This window comes from Lissotriton helveticus, chromosome 8 (genome assembly GCF_964261635.1).
Source record: "Lissotriton helveticus chromosome 8, aLisHel1.1, whole genome shotgun sequence".
Classification (NCBI taxonomy): Eukaryota; Metazoa; Chordata; class Amphibia; order Caudata; family Salamandridae; genus Lissotriton; species Lissotriton helveticus.
This window is the reverse complement of record NC_136069.1, coordinates 877,982,132-877,998,767: the sequence shown is the minus strand read 5'-3', so window position 1 is coordinate 877,998,767 and position 16,636 is coordinate 877,982,132.

Sequence of the window (16,636 nt, the reverse complement as noted above, 5' to 3'; positions counted from 1 at the left end):
GCCAGCATGATTATTAGGCAATAATCCTCAAGAACTTAATAGAAGCTACAGGAATAATGACACACATGAATGTGCAATATTAGATTGCTTCGGTGATATTAAAACTATAAATCCAACGCTGATGAAGTCCATTTTTTGGGATGAAATGCTTTGGCTGGGCTGAAGCTTTTGATTGAATAATGAATATAAAGATTAATGGAAGAATGTAATTTAAAATGAAAATAAATATTAATGGTAGAAAAGAGAATCCAAGACTCCTTGCACTATAATTTGGTGTGAACCACTTGCATTGGAAGAGGCTTTGTATAACCTATACATCTATCATACATTACTGCTTGCTCTTTTTCGTTATTCTACCACCACCAACACCACCTCCACCAATACCACCAATACCACCACCACCAATACCTTCACCACTGCCACCACCACCACCACCACTACCACCACCAGCACCACCAATACCACCACCGTCAATACCACCACCAATACCACAACCAATACCACCACCACTACCAATACCACAGCCAATGCCAATACCACCAACACCAATACCAACACCACCAATACCATCCTAAATAACACCACCACCACCAATACCACTGCCAATGCCAATACAACCAACAATACCACCAATATCCCCTCCACCAGTACCACCACCACCAATAAAAATACCACCACCACCAATACCACCATCATCACTAATACCACCACCACAAATACCAACACCAATATCACCACCAATACCACCAACAGCAATACCACCACCACCAATACCATCACCACCACCACTGATATCACCAATACCACTACCAATACCACCACTAATACCAACACCACCAATACAACCACCACCAATACCACCACCACCAATATCACCACCACCATTATCACCACCACCAATACCACCACCACCACTACCAATACCACCAACCACCACCAATACAACCATCACCACCACCAATACCACTAACACTACCACCACAAATACCACCACCAATACGCCCACCACCAATACCCCCAACTCCAATACCACCACCACCACCATTACCACCATCACCACCAATACAACCACCTATATACCACTACGAGTACCAACACTACCAATAACAATTCCTTCAATACCACCACCGCCACCAATACCACCACCACCAATACCAAACCACCACCACTATTACCACCATTCCCAACACCAACAATACCACCACCAATACCACTGCCATCACAAATACCACCACCAATACCACCACCAAAACCAACACCACCACCACTAATACCACCACCAATACCACCATCACCACAATACCACCACCAGTACCACCACCAATACCACCACCACCAATATCACCACCACCAATATCACCAATACCACCACCACCACTTCTACCACCAATACAACCACTAGTACCACCACCACCAACACCACCAGTACCACCACCAATACCACCACCAATACCACCACCACCACTACCAATACAACACCACAAATACGACCAACACAAAAAACCACCAATACCACCACTAATACCACTACCAACAATACCACCACCAATACAACCTCACCAATACCCCAACCACCACCAATACCCAACCAGCAATACCACCACCAACAATACCACCATCTCCAATACCAATACTATCACCAATTCCACCACTCCCATTACCAACACCACCAATAACAATACCGCCACCAATACCAGTATCACCACCACCAATACCTAAAAACCCACCACCAATACCAGTACCATCATCAATACCAGTACCACCATCAATACCAGTACCACCACCACCAATACCAATACAACCACCAATACCAATACCACTACCACCAATACCAATACCGCACCACCAATACCAACCCCACCACCACTACCACCACCAATACCACCACCACCAATACTACCACCAATAACACCACCACAAACACCACCACTGCCAATACCACCAGCAATACCACCACCACTACCAATACCACCACCACAAATACCACCACCACCACCACCAATACCACCACCAATACCACCAACCCCAATACCAGCACCAGTACCAATACCAATAACACCACTAATACCAAAACCACCACCAATACCACCAGCAATACCTCCACCACCACCACCAATACCACCAAAACCACCAATACCTCCACCAATACCACCACCAATATCACATCCGCCAACACCACCACCACCACCACCAATACCACCACCAATACCACCATCACCAATACCAGCAATACCACTACCTATACCACCACCGCCAATACCACCACAACCAATACCAAAAACACCACCACCAACAGCAATACTGCCACCACCAATACCACCACCACCAATACAACCACCACCAATACCACCACCACTAATACCACTACCACCACCAATACCAACACCACCATCCCAATACCACCAATACCACCACCAATACCGATACCAATACATCCACCAATACCACCAGCAATACCAATACCACCACTTATACCACCACCACCAGCGATACCGCCACCACCACCAATACCACAAACAATACCACTATCACCAATACCAATACCACCATTAATACCACCACCACCAATAACAATAACATCACCAATACCAATATCACCACCAACAATAGCAATACTGCCACCACCAATACCAGTACCAACCACCAATACCAGTACCCCCACCAATAACAGTACCACCACCACCAATACCAATACAACCACCAATACAAATACCACCACCAATACCAATACTGCATAACCAATAACACCACCTCACAAATGCCATCACCACCATACTACCACCACCAATACCACACACATCACCAATACCACCATCACCATAAATACTACCACCAATACCACCACCACTAATACCACCACCACAAAGACCACCTCCAATACCACCACCACTACCAATACAGCCACTACCAATACCAATACCACTACCACCAATATCAATACCACCACAATACCACCAATACCACCCCCACCACCACCAATATCACCACTAATACCACCAGCACCAATACCAATACCCCCACCACCAATGCCACCACCACCAATACTACCACCACCACCAATACAACCACCAATACCAACACTCTAATTCCACCAGCAATACCATCACCACTATAACCACTTATACCACCAGCACCAATACTACCTCCACCAATACCACCACCATCAATACCACCACCAATACCACAACCAATACCACCACCACTACCAATACCACCGCCAATGCCAATACCACCAACACCAATACCAACACCACCAATACCATCCTCAATAACACCACCACCAATACCACTGCCAATGCCAATACAACCAACAATACCACCAATATCCCTTCCTCCAGTACCACCACCACCAATAAAAATACCACCACCACCAATACCACCATCATCACTAATACCACCACCACAAATACCACCACCAATATCACCACCAATACCACCAACAGCAATACCACCACCACCAATACCATCACCACCACCACTGATATCACCAATACCACTACCAATACCACCACTAATACCAACACCACCAATACAACCACCACCAATACCACCACCACCAATATCACCACCACCATTATCACCACCACCAATACCACCACCACCACTACCAATACCACCAACCACCACCAATACAACCATCACCACACCAATACCACTAACACTACCACCACCAATACCACCACCAATACGCCCACCACCAATACCCCCAACTTCAATACCACCACCACCACCATTACCACCATCACCACCAATACAACCACCTATATACCACTACGAGTACCAACACTACCAATAACAATTCCTTCAATACCACCACCGCGACCAATACCACCACCACCAATACCAAACCACCACCACTATTACCACCATTCCCAACACCAACAATACCACCACCAACACCACTGCCATCACAAATACCACCACCAATACCACCACCAAAACCAACACCACCACCACTAATACCACCACCACCAATACCACCATCACCACAATACCACCACCAGTACCACCACCAATACCACCACCACCAATATCACCACCACCAATATCACCAATACCACCACCACCACTTCTACCACCAATACAACCACTAGTACCACCACCACCAATACCACCAGTACCACCACCAATACCACCACCACCACTACCAATACAACACCACAAATACGACCAACACAAAAAAACACCAATACCGCCACTAATACCACTACCAACAATACCACCACCACCACCAATACAACCTCACCATTACCCCCACCACCACCAATACCCAACCAGCAATACCACCACCAACAATACCACCATCTCCAATACCAATACCATCACCAATTCCACCACTCCCATTACCAACACCACCAATAACAATACCGCCACCAATACCAGTATCACCACCACCAATACCTATACATCCACCACCAATACCAGTACCATCATCAATATCAGTACCACCATCAATACCAGTACCACCACCACCAATACCAATACAACCACCAATACCAATACCACTACCACCAATACCAATACCGCACCACCAATACCAACCCCACCACCACTACCACCACCAATACTACCACCACCAATACTACCACCAATAACACCACCACAAACACCACCACTGCCAATACCACCAGCAATACCACCACCACTACCAATACCACCACCACAACTACCACCACCACCACCACCACCAATACCACCAACAATACCACCAACCCCAATACCAGCACCAGTACCAATACCAATAACACCACAAATACCAAAACCACCACCAATACCACCAGCAATACCACCACCACCACCAATACCACCAATACCACCAATACCTCCACCAATACCACATCTGCCAACACCACCACCACCAATACCACCACCAATACCACCATCACCAATACCAGCAATACCACCACCTATACCACCACTGCCAATACCACCACAACCAATACCAATAACACCACCACCAACAGCAATACTGCCACCACCAATACCACCACCACCAATACAACCACCACCAATACCACCACCACTAATACCACTACCACCACCAATACCAACACCACCATCCCAATACCACCAATACCACCACCAATACCGATACCAATACATCCACCAATACCACCAGCAATACCAATTCCACCACTTATACCACCACCAATACCGCCACCACCACCAATACCACAAACAATACCACCATCACCAATACCAATACCACCATTAATACCACCACCACCAATAACAATAACATCACCAATACCAATATCACCACCAACAATAGCAATACTGCCACCACCAATACCAGTACCAACCACCAATACCAGTACCCCCACCAATAACAGTACCACCACCACCAATACCAATACAACCACCAATACAAATACCACCACCAATACCAATACTGCATAACCAATAACACCACCTCACAAATACCATCACCACCATACTACCACCACCAATAGCACACAGACCACCAATACCACCATCACCATAAATACTACCACCAATACCACCACCACTAATACCACCACCACAAAGACCACCTCCAATACCACCACCACTACCAATACCGCCACTACCAATACCAATACCAATACCACTACCACCAATATCAATACCACCACAATACCACCAATACCACCCCCACCACCACCAATATCACCACTAATACCACCAGCACCAATACCAATACCCCCACCACCAATGCCACCACCACCAATAACAGTACCACCACCAATACTACCACCACCACCACCAATACCACCACCACCACCAATACAACCACCAATACCAACACTCTAATTCCACCAGCAATACCATCACCACTATAACCACTTATACCACCAGCACCAATACTACCTCCACCACTACCACCACCAGCAGCAAAACCACCACCAATACTACAACCACCACCAATGCCACCACCATCGATACAACTACCAATACCAACACTCCAATACCACCAGCAATACCACCAGCAATACAACCACTTACACCACCACCAATACCAACACCACCACTAATATCACCACCACCAATACTAAACCACCACCACAAATACCACAAATCCACAAATACCACCACCACCAATACCAACACCACCACCAATAATGCCACCAATAACACCACCACCAATATCACCACCATCAATACAACCACAACCAATACCACCACCACCGCCAATAACACTACAAATAGCACCAGCACCAACACCAATACCACCACTACCTATACCTCCACTAATACCACCACCACCAATACCACCACCAATACCACCACCATCAATACAACCAACACCACTGCCACTACTACCACCACCAATACCACAACTGACAATACCACCACCACCACCAATACCACCACTACGAGAACCACCAATAGCACCACCCCCATACCACCACCACCACTAATAACACCACCAATACCACTGCCACCACCAATACCAACACCACCACCAATACCACCACCACCAATACCACATACCCAGTACCAATACCAACACCAATACCCCCACCATCACCAATACCAGCACCACCAATACCACCACCAATACCACCAATTCCACCACCACCACTAATAACACCACCAATACCACTGCCACCACCAATACCAACACCACCACCAATACCACCACCACCAATACCACATACCCAGTACCAATACCACCACCAATACCCCCACCACCACCAATACCAGCAACACCAATACCACCACCAATACCACCAATACCACTAACACACATGCCAACCCCACCAATACCACCACCAATACCACCACCAATACCACCAACACCAATACCAATACTGCCACCACCAATGCCACCACAACCAATACCAGTACCACACCAATACCTATACTGCCTCCACCAATACCACCACCACCAAAACCAACACCAATACCACAATCACCAATACCACCACCAATACCACCACCGCCAATATCACCACCAATACCACCAGCACCAATACCAATACTCCACCACCAATTCCACCACAACCTATAACAGTACCACCACCAATACCAATTCCACCACCACCAATACCAATAATACTACCAATACAATCACCAATACTACCAATACCAATACTGCCACCACTACATATACCACCACCACCAATACCACCACCTCCAATACCAATACCACCAGCAATACCACCATCACCACAAATACCACCACCACCAATACCATCACCAGTACCAATACTAATAACACCACCAATACCAAAACCACCACCATACCACCAGCAATACCACCACCACTACCAATACAACCAATACCACCGCTAATACCACCTCCACCAATACCACCACCAATATGCAACCACCGATACCGCCACCACAACCAATACGTCACCACCGATACCGTCACCAATACCACCATCACCAATACCACCACCAATAACAATAACACCACCAGTACCAATATCACCACCACCAATAGCAATACTGCCACCACCAATACCACCACCTCAATACCACCAATACCAGCACCCCAATACCACCAATACCATCACCACCACCCATATACCACCAATATCACCACCAGTACCAATACCAATACCACCAGCAATACCACCACCAATACCACCATTAATACAACTGCCACCAATACCACCACCAATACCACCTCCACCAATACCGCCACCACCACCAATATGCCACCACCAATACTACCACCAATACCAACACCAATACCACCATCACCAATAACAATAACACCACCAATACCAATATCACCAATAGCAATACTGCCACCACCACTAATAACAGTACCACCACCAATACCAGTACCAGTACCACCACCACCATTACCAATACGACCACCAATACAAATACCACCACCAATACCAATACTGTATCACCAATAACACCACTTCACCAATACCATCGCCATCAATACTACCACCACCAATACCACAACCACCACCAATACCACTACCACCACCATGACCACCAATACTACCACCAATACCACCACCACCAAAACCAATACAACCACCACTGCAACCACTACTTCCACTACCAATACCACCACCAGCAATACCACCACCACCACCAATACCACCACTACCAGTACCACCAATTCCACCAACCCACCAATACCACCGCCACCAATACCACATACCCCGTACCAATACCAGCAACACGACCAATTCCACCACCACCAATACCACCACCAATACCTCCACCATCACCAATACCACCACCACCACCAATCCCACCACCAATATCACCACCACCAATACCACCACCACCAATACCACCACCACCAATACCAATACCACTACCACTAATATCAATGCCACCACAACACCACCACCAATACCACCTACACCACTACCACCACCACCACCAAAACCACCACAAATATTACCACCACCACCAATAACAACACCTCCGATTCCACCAGCAATACTACCACCAATTCCACCACAATTACAACCACTTATAACACCACTAATATCACCACCACCAATACCACCATCACCAATACCACCCCCACTAATCCAATACCACCACCGCCAATCCAAAATCACCACCACCAATACCAAAACCACCACCAATACTGCCATCAATAACACCACCACCAATATCATCACCACCGCCAATAACACCACCAATAGCGCCACCACTAATACCACCGATACAAAAGGGAATGATGGACGGAGCGTTTGAGCAAATCAAACACTCACCCCCAGTCAACTGATCTGGGTTTAATCCATCACCATTCTTTAGCCCACTCAGCCACCCCACTTCAGACATGGCCATATGCAAATCAGTCTGACCCTGTGCCTCATGGGAACAGTCTAGCCCGAACTGCCAAGCCATGTCTTCCATGGACCGGAAACAAGCATCCTGGGACCGGTTTCGGATTCATAATCCTCATCAGCCAGGCTATCTTGAATCCAGTGGCCAAGTGAGCAAGGGACTCACGTCTGAGCATACCCTGCCACACTTAGGGCGAACAAAGCGATACAAAAGGGAATGATGGACGGAGCGTTTGAGCAAATCAAACACTCACCCCCAGTCAACTGATCTGGGTTTAATCCATCACCATTCTTTAGCCCACTCAGCCACCCCACTTCAGACATGGCCATATGCAAATCAGTCTGACCCTGTGCCTCATGGGAACAGTCTAGCCCGAACTGCCAAGCCATGTCTTCCATGGACCGGAAACAAGCATCCTGGGACCGGTTTCGGATTCATAATCCTCATCAGCCAGGCTATCTTGAATCCAGTGGCCAAGTGAGCAAGGGACTCACGTCTGAGCATACCCTGCCACACTTAGGGCGAACAAAGCGATACAAAAGGGAATGATGGACGGAGCGTTTGAGCAAATCAAACACTCACCCCCAGTCAACTGATCTGGGTTTAATCCATCACCATTCTTTAGCCCACTCATCCACCCCATTTCAGACATGGCCATATGCAAATCAGTCTGACCCTGTGCCTCATGGGAACAGTCCAGCCCGAACTGCCAAGCCATGTCTTCCATGGACCGGAAACAAGCATCCTGGGACCGGTTTCGGATTCATAATCCTCATCAGCCAGGCTATCTTGAATCCAGTAGCCAAGTGAGCAAGGGACTCACGTCTGAGCATACCCTGCCACACTTAGGGCGAACAAAGGATACAAAAGGGAATGATGGACGGACCGTTTGAGCAAATCAAACACTCACCCCCAGTCAACTGATCTGGGTTTAATCCATCACCATTCTTTAGCCCAGTCAGCCACCCCATTTCGGACATGGCCATATGCAAATCAGTCTGACCCTGTGCCTCATGGGAACAGTCCAGCCCGTACTGCCAAGCCATGTCTTCCATGGACAGGAAACAAGCATCCTGGGACCGGTTTCGGATTCATAATCCTCATCAGCCAGGCTATCTTGAATCCGGTGGCAGAGTGGGCTAAAGAACGGTGATGGATTATACCCAGATCATTTGACTGGGTGTGAGTGTTTAATTGATTCAGATGCTCTGTCCATCACCAGCCCCTTTTGTACCGCTTTTGGCCACCATAAGTGTGGCAGGGTATGCTCAGACGTGAGTCCCTTGCTCACTTTGCCACTGGATTCAAGCAAGCCGGGCGGAAGACGGCTGGAATGCCAGAAATTGGTCCTCGGAAGCTTGTTTCCGGTCCAGGGAAGACATGGCTTGGCAGTTCGGGCTGGACTGTTCCCATGAGGCACAGGGTCAGACTGATTTGCATATAGCCATGTCTGAACTGGGGTGACAGGGTGGGCAAAGAACGGTGATGGATTATACCCAGATCTTTTGACTGGGTGTGAGTGTTTGATTGATTCAGATGCTCCGTCCATCACCACCCCCTTTTGTACCACCACTAATACCACCAGCACCAACAATACCATCACTAACACCACCAATACCACCACCACTACTACCACCACCAATACCACCACCGGCAATACCACCTCCTCCACCAATACCACCATTACCAGTATCACCAATACCACCACCACCAATACCACATCCCCAGTACCCATACCACCACCACGAATACCACCACCAATATCACTGCCACCAATCTAATACCACCACCACCAATCCAAAACCACCACCACCAATACCTATACCATAGCCAATACCACAACCACTAATACTAATCCACCACCACAAATACCGCCACCACCAATACTGCCATCAATAACACCACCACCAATATCATTACCAACAATACCACCACCACCAATACCACCACCACCGCCAAACACACCACCACCAATACCACCACCAATACCACCACTAAAACCACCACTACCGCCAATAATACCACAACCAATACCACCACCACTACCACTACTACCACCACCAATACCACCACTGGCAATACCACCTCCACCACCAATACCACCACTACCAGTACCACCAATACCACCACCACCAATACCACATCCCCAGTACCCATACCACCACCACCAAAACCACCACCAATGCCTCCACCTCCACCACCTCCAATACCACCACCTCCACCAATACCAATACCACCAATACCACCACCACTACCACCACCACCAATGCCACCACCACCACTACCACTATTTCCACCACCAATACCACCACCAGCAATACCACCACCAATACCACCACTACCAGTACCACCAATTCCACCACCACCAATGCCACATCGCCAGTACCAGTACCACCACCAATACCAACACCACCAATACCACCACGAACACCACCAACAATACCACCACTACCACTACTACCACCACCAATACCACCTCCACCACCAATACCACCACTACAAGAACCACCAATACCAACGACATCATCAATACCACCACCACCAAAACCACCAATACCACCACCACCAATACCACATCCCCAGTACCAATACCACCACCACCACCAATACCATCACCAATACCACCACCAATATCTCCACCACCACCACCACCAATACCACCACCAATATCATCTCCATTAATACCACCACCACCAATACCACCACCACTGCCAAACACACCACTAATAACAGCACCACCAATACGACACCAATACCAACACCACCAATACCACCACTAATACCACCACCAATACCACGAAAACCAAAACCACCACTACTACCACCACCAATACCACCACCACCAATACCACCACCACCACCAATACCACCACCACCAATACCACCACCAACACCACCAATACCCATACCACCATCAACACCACCACCACCAATACCACAACCACCAATACCACAACCACCTACAATACCACCACCACCAATGCCACCACCACCAATGCCACCACCAATACCACCACCAATACCACAAACAATACCACCAATACCACCACCAATACCACCACCAGCAATACCACCACCATCACCAACACCACCACCACAAGTACCAATACCAATATCACCACCAATACCACCACCCCCACCAATACCACCATCACCAATACCACATCCACCAATACCACCACCACCACCAATACCCCACCACCAATACCACCGCCAACACTGCCACCACCAATATCACCACCAAGACCACCACCAATACTACCACCAATACCACCATCACCAATACCATCACCACCAATACCACCACATTTACCAATACCACCACTAATACCAATACAGCCATCACCAATACCACCATCACCAATACCACCATGAATACCAGAACCTCCACCACCAATTCCAATACCATCACCAATACCAATACCACCACTATACCACCAATAACAATACTGCCACCAGCAATCCCACCACCATAAATACCACCAATACCACCACCTATACCACCATCACCAATACCACCACCACCAATACCACCACCACCCATACCAATACCATCACCAATACCAACACCACCTCAAATACCACCACCACTAATACCAATACCACAACCAATACCAATACCGCCATGACCAATACCACCACCACCATCAATTCCAATACCACCACCAATACCAATACCATCACCACCACCAATACCACCACCAATATCACCACCAATACCTCCACCTCCACCACCACCAATACCACCACTACCACCACCAATACCACCACCAATATCATCACCACCAATACCACCACCACCAATACCACCACCATTGCCAAACATACCACCATTAGCACCACCACCAATACGACCACCAATACCAACACCACCAATACCACCACTAATACCACCACCAATACCACCACAACCAATACCACCACCACTACCACTACTACCACCACCAATACCACCACCAGCAATACCACCACCACCACCAATACCACCACCACCAATACCTCCCTCACCACCAATACCCTTCCAATACCACCTCTACCAATACCACTATCAACGCCACCACCACCAATATCACCACCACCAATTCTAGAAAGACGGGACGTGTGCCCTTCAACTTTAAAGAGGCAAGGGTGGTCCCGTTACTTAAGAAACCTGGGGCCGACCCAAAAAACCTAAAGAATTTAGGCCAATTTCCCAGCTTCCCTTTCTTGCAAAAATTTTAGAGCAGCATGTGTTGTAATCTCTCACCCTTTTTTTGGAAAGTAATCACCTTCTTGAGCCTAATCAGGCGGGTTTCAGAGCTCACCACAGTACGGAACTGGTAATGCTGTCCGTGCTGAATGACCTGAGACTCAAGACTGATAAAAAAAAACCCTGTGCCCTGATCCTCTTGGACTTATCCACGGCATTTGATACCGTTAATCATTGCCAACTACTATCGCGGATAAAGGACCTAGGGATCCAGGGCACAGTCCTAGCCTGGTTGACGTCGTTCCTTGAAGATCGGTCGCAGCGAGTTCAACTTACCGACCTTGTGTCTAAACCAGCGAAGTTGACTTGCGGTGTGCCCCAAGGCTCGGCCCCATCACCCCTGCTTTTTAATATATATCTTCAGCCTCTGATCGCAGCACTGAACAGGATGGACTGTAGAGTCTATAACTATGCTGACGACACACAGATCCTGATTCAGATTGACAACACAGCTCAAGCTCATTTGAGAATGCAAAACATACTCAAATTTACAATCAGCTGGATGTCGGACAACTCTTTAAAAATAAATCCAGACAAAACTGAAATCCTGGCAATTACAACAGTTGCTAATCCATGGAGTGATCAGTTTTGGCCGGCTGAATTAGGGCCACTTCCAGAACCAGCGCCAGTAGTAAAAAGCCTCGGCATCACAATTGACGCCTTACTATCTATGACACAGCAGGTATCATCTGTGTTGGGCATTTGTTTCGGCTTGATACGCCAGTTGCGGAAACTCTCCTCACTAATGTCCTTTTCCACAATGAGGCTGGCTGTTTCCGCCTTGATTCTGGCACGGCTGGACTATGGTAACTCTTTATACCATGGCCTCCCAAACAACCTGCTGACCAGACTTCAGGTTGTAATGAACGATGCGGCCAGGCTCATTTTTAACAAACCCAGGCACACACCAGCGACGCCTCTACTTTACAGCCTACATTGGCTGCCAATTGCCCAAAGAATACAATTTGAAAGCCTCTGCATTGTGCATAAGGCAATCTACGGCTCAGCCCCCAAATACATCAAGGATCCGCTCTTCAGGTACATGCCAAGTAGGACCCTTCGGTCTGCTGTGGCATGTAACCTGTTATGCCCTCGGTATAATCTTACATCCAAGGGTGGCAGAGCTTTCTCTAGCACTGTCCCCTCGGCATGGAATCACCTGCCCGTAGAACTCAGGAAGGAAACTAACCTGTTGTTGTTTAGGAAGAAGCTGAAGACTGTGCTTTTTGGGGAGGCGTGGGGACCTCTGTGATTTGACACCCTGTGCCTACTGATGTTGTGTGTCCACCACCAGTACCAATACCAATATCACCACCAATACCACCACCGCCACCAATACCACCACCACCACCACTACCACCAATACCACCATCACCAATACCACCACCACCACCACCAACACCCCACCACCAATACCACCGCCACCACTGCCACCACCAATATCACCACCAATACCACCACCAATACTACCACCAATACCACCATCACCAATGCCACCACCACCAATACCACCACCATTACCAATCCCACCACTAATACCAATACCGCCATCACCAATACCACCACGAATACCAGAACCTCCACCACCAATTCCAATACCACCACCAATACCAATACCAATACCACCGCCTATACCACCAATATCAATACTGCCACCAGCAATCCCACCACCATAAATACCACCAATACCACCACCAATACCACCATCACCAATACCACCACCACCCATACCAATACCATCATCAATACCAACACCACCTCCAATACCACCACCACCAATACCAATACCACAACCAATACCGCCATGACGAAAACCACCTCCACCAATACCATTACCAGCACCATCAATTCCAATACCACCACCAATACCATCACCACCACCAATACCAACACCTACACCAATATCAATCACCACCAGTACCACCACCACCACCACCAATACCAGCACCATCAATACCTGCACCACCAATATCAACACCACCAATACCACCACCACCACCAATACCACCACCAGCAATACCAATACCACCACCTCAGTGCCTCTCGCTCACTAGTAATAGCAGGGGCACGGTATGAGGAGGGAGCTGAAGCCAAGGCCATCCCTCCATCCTTCTCTGCCTGCCTGCCATAAAGCACAGCCCGCCCTGCACCAGGAGGCGAAGTCAGGGCCCTACTACAGCTTATTAGGACAAAGATAGCAATGACATTACGCAATGCGACACTTCACACACAAATCGTGGAGAGAGCAGGATATAGGCCCCCGCTCTTCCTCCTGAGCCGAGACAGTGTAATCACAGAGCAAAAGGTGTTGGAGTGCTTTGTTCGTGTTTATAGATTGGATGATTTGTAACTCTCACTTCACACTTTTTGTCTGTGTAATTTACAACATTTACACATCTTCTTCACTGCACTATTTATCACTACTTTGAAGACGTTGCAGGCCGGTCTCTTTCTCTGATATTTACAATCCAACTAGCAGTCGAGAAGGCCCTTTATTGTTATGCAATAGGTCTCACCTTTGTATTGTAAATGACAATGCCTTTCATTTTTGTTTTAAAACCAAAAACATACATAAAAGGCACTGTCATTCACAATGCCAATAGCTCAAACTCGTGTGAACGCGAGACCTATTGCATTGCAAATGCTTGTTTTGTCTAGGTTCTGGAACAACTGCTGGGCTCATAAAAATCGAAAATCACCTTGTATTTAGATGGGCTCTTAGAATCTTTCATTGTTGGTGAGAAGGCCCTCTTTATACTCTTACTCTGCCTGATTTCTTTTGTCTGAATGTCCTGTTTGCATATTATGCCTTAATATTAGAATGACATTTCGGTATTGAAAAACCTTATAAATAATAAAACAGTAATAAAGATAAAAGGACGTAACGTAATCTACTGCGTTTGCACACAGGTACAGGACAGAGCTGTGCAGTCTGTAAACAATTAAATTCCAGTCTCTCAGGTTTATAAGCTTATACTGAAGAATGGCATGGTGGTTCACTAGCTGCTTCCAGTGACACTGAGTCTCAGGAGAACCATTGCTCTGCTTGACAGTGCTTTCACAGTTTGTAGTGTATTGACTCATATGCGAGTGATGTACTGGAACTAGCATGATTCCACTACTAGGGGACATACAGCTCCATTCAGAGCGTGCACACACAAAAGTGCTGGATGAATTTATGAAATTCACTTGGTTAAACTGCTGTTTAAAACATGGGAAGGAGCACCAATTACCCAAGTTTCCATGGGGTGGGGGTGGGAGAAAAAAGCATTTTGGAGCAAAATGTTTTTGGAGTGAAAAGAAAGGATTTCTAATGTTAACGTGGTAAGAGTATCTTATTTTCTAAACCTCAACTGGAGTATTTTAGGCAGTACATGACATACTCATAAATAGGACTAGAAAAACAAGCATAGATTGACATATTTTGTACATTCCATATCATAATGCCCATTCGGTGTGGCAATAGCAAGATATATCTGCTTGGATAGAAGGTTTTGACAAATTTCTCAAACATATGTATCATATGCTGCTGTGCTTAATGCATGGATGGTAAGCCTTATCCTTAACATCTACGAAAACATGCAGCAAAGGGCCTCATTAAGAGTATCCTATTATTTACTGCATGGC